The sequence below is a fragment of the Pteronotus mesoamericanus genome, unplaced genomic scaffold, assembly GCF_021234165.1.
Source record: "Pteronotus mesoamericanus isolate MK-2021 breed Mesoamerican mustached bat unplaced genomic scaffold, CSHL_Meso_final contig_169, whole genome shotgun sequence".
NCBI classification, from domain to species: Eukaryota; Metazoa; Chordata; class Mammalia; order Chiroptera; family Mormoopidae; genus Pteronotus; species Pteronotus mesoamericanus.
In genome coordinates this window covers 20,031,408-20,034,738 of record NW_026555068.1, presented here as the reverse complement: position 1 = coordinate 20,034,738, position 3,331 = coordinate 20,031,408, and the positions used below count along the sequence as shown (strand labels likewise).

At 38.7% G+C, this 3,331-nt stretch overlaps 1 pseudogene; it reads left to right on the top strand.

Annotated features, from left to right (window-relative positions):
• The first annotated feature begins 2,234 nt into the window (after positions 1-2,234).
• On the top strand, positions 2,235-3,111 carry LOC129064730 (translationally-controlled tumor protein-like; annotated as a pseudogene).
• The last annotated feature ends 220 nt before the right edge of the window (positions 3,112-3,331 follow it).

Below are 3,331 nucleotides of genomic sequence, written 5' to 3'. Positions count from 1 at the left end.
ACTGAAGACCGCGGCAGTCTGCGGGGTCCTGGCAGCTGACTCGCTGTGGGCGTCCTGAGTTGCTTCCTTAGGCTGAATTCCTGAAAGCGGACTTTCTGGATCAGAAGCTAATGTTTCACCCGAAGGCTTGGCATGTCTTGCCAAATTATAATATTAAAGATAATTATCATAACAAAGTCAAACACATGAACGCTTACAGTGCGTTGGGCGCTGTATGTATCCCAATCATCACCACACCATTACACATTGAATCTGATCATTATACCCATTTTAAAGATGGTTTTAAAAAAATGAGGGTGAAAGGACTTCAAAAATTGGTGGAGGTCACATAGCCAGTAAGTATGAAAACCAGAACTTAGTTCAAGCCCTTGTTAACCACTAGGCTTATGCCGCCTTATGAAAGTTTGTACTCATTGACGCTTTTATAAGATACGTATGAGAATTCCTATTTTCCTACATCCTAGCCAACCCTGGATATTACTTTTCAGTTTAAAGTTTCTTTTCATCATTTCAGTGGAAACAATGATTGGTTTATGGAGTTAATTTTTTTTTTTTTAACAATAGTTCTTGAATTCATGTCATACCATATACTGCAGAGATTAATTCTTTCCCCAAAGTCTTCTACTATGTAGTTACACACAGAGGACATATTGCAGCCTTTCTATACTTGATGGTAAAAGGTCTCTCAGACCCTATTTAACACATGTTTACTGACCCAGGTGCTTGGGACTGACGGTGATGCGGAAGTACCGTTCACTGATTAGGTAGTTTGGGGGAAAAATTGAACTGGCTGTACTATCATCTATTTATGTATGACTTCCAAGCTCAATTTCTTCCAACTGGACTTGATACTGCTTGGAATATTAAAATACATAGTAAGCAGGACAATTAAAAAGAAAACAAAAGGACTAATTTTAACTAAGCAGAAAGAGGAAATAGATATATCAGTTGTAAGGTTTGTCTACTACTGCAGCTCAGTCCTAAATTCAGCCCTGAGGTCTTGACAAAGGAAGCACAAAGTTCTAAAGTTTCCATTGTCCTCCCTACACTGAAGGAAGCCTGAAAGTTCTCCCAGAGAGCAAACTTTCTAGCTCTGAAATTAGGGAGACCAGGTAAAAAAGGGACGATGCCTTCAGACTAGAGGGTTGCAAACAGAAATCATCTTCAAATGAGTACTTTTCATATTTGATTCTAAATATATACTTTTTAATAAAACTATTTGTTAAAATTGTCTAAAAAGCAGTTTTAAAAAATGAGAAAATAACCTACTCCAAGTGGGAAATAATTCCCCCCAATGACTTTTTCTACACAATTTAGTACTATCAGTTTTCTGATCCATGAATACATGGGGTTCCACAATTTAAGTAAGCTGTTAGTGATTACTCAGTAAGACTCTGAAAATTATCTTAATTGAGGCCATTTGTGCTTCAAAACATATTATTTTTTGAAGGTTTTATATGTATCCTAATGGTGAAAATTCACAGATTTTTCTCTAACCACAACACGCTTATAACTTCTGCATAAAATCAACCCCCCCCCAAATAGATTTCATCATGCAGGGCTATTTTGGATACAATATATTATCTTTGCACAGGTCTAAGTTCATTTATATTTTTGCAAAGCTCAAATTTGTTATTAACACAGTCAGAGTCAGAATGCTGGCTGTCATTGTATCCAATTTCCAAAGTGGTATCATCATGTTTTCACTAAACTTTAACTGTGTCTTGAGGTACATTTTTATATATTTACATTTTATAGATGCTAATTAAATTATTTTGATGAGGCAGGCATATATCCCTTAAAATATAATGTTGAAAACTTTTGACTCAACATTTTATCTTTAGGATATTCATTCTAAAAAAATATTCAAAATGTAAGCAAAAATTTTCATCATTACTAGTGCTCAATGTAACATGATAAACTATGAACCCGGAATGCTTGAGAGTCTAAAAGTATTTAATTACGGTCCCTGGAGTATTTAGCTATTGATTATGGTTTAGAAAGCATTTACAATTTAAGCTCCTGGAAGAAGGTAATTTTTTTTTTTTTTTGTTCTTGCCCATTTCCCCAGTATCAGAAGTGCTTACTGTACTCATATGTGCACTCAATCAACATTTATGGCATGAATAGATATTTAGTCATTTATTAACTAATTTTTACTCAGCTAAGCTTAAGTAGGCACCTGGCATTGTTCTAAGTACTTTAAAGGTATTAATCATTTTAATCCTTACAACATGGCCACGAGGTACTGACAATTACTTATTTTACAAACAAGGACAGAGTGACACAGGCAGTTAGCTTGTTCAGAGTCATGAAGCTGTGTTTCAGCTGCCACTAGAACTCACGTTATTTCCAGAGCTCATGTTCGTAACAACCACTGCCAGGTTTAATAATATATATGAATATGGTAGTTTGAAAGAGTAGAGAATGGCACTCTTATCTCTTAACGTGCTGTGTTGGTTGTACTGTAAAATATTCCTCCTTGAAAGAACACAGAGGAAAATTCCTTCTTTCCCACCCACTCCCAGTGCCCTGAGCGTCGCTCCAGGCCACTGCTAAGCCGGCGCCTCCGTCTCTCCTTCCAGGCGCCGCCGCGATATCTACGGGGACCTCATCAGCCTCGAGGAGATGTCCCCAGTCTCCAAGATCCGGAGACCGCAGGCCCACTGTGCCTGCAGGTGGAGGGGAAAGTGGTCCAGCAGGACAGAGGGCCAGGTCGGTGGCTCGCTCCTTGGGGAAACCGCCTCTTCTCGCCTCGGGGAAGGCCCCGAGGGCGAAGGAACCGAACGTACAGTCATCAGTGGTGTGCACGTTGTCACTAACCGTCCTTTGCAGGAAACCAGCTTCTCAAAAGAAGCCTTTGGGAAGTACATGGAAGGTGACGTGAATTCAAAGGGAAACCTGAAGAACAGAGACCAGAAGGAGTGAAGCCTTTTATGACGGGAGCTGCAGAACAAATCTAGCACATCCTTGCTGATTTCCAAAACTGCCAGTTCTTGACGGTGAAATCGTGTATCCAGACAGCACGATGGTTCTGCTGGACTAGGGTGAGGACGTGCTACCCCGTATAGGATTTTCTTTGAAGATGGTTTAGAAATGGAGAAACATTAACAGATTTGGCAGTTTAGATCTATCACTTGTCATCATAAGTGGCTGCTGCTTTTCATTCACACACCAGGACTAGGGCAAATGAAACTGATGTTATCTTGAGCTCTTCATTTATTTTGACCTTGATTTATTTGGAGCGGAGGCATTGTTTTAAAGAAAAAAATACGTCATGTATGTTGTTTAAAAATAAAAGTCATTTAAACGCAACAAAAAAAAATAAAAA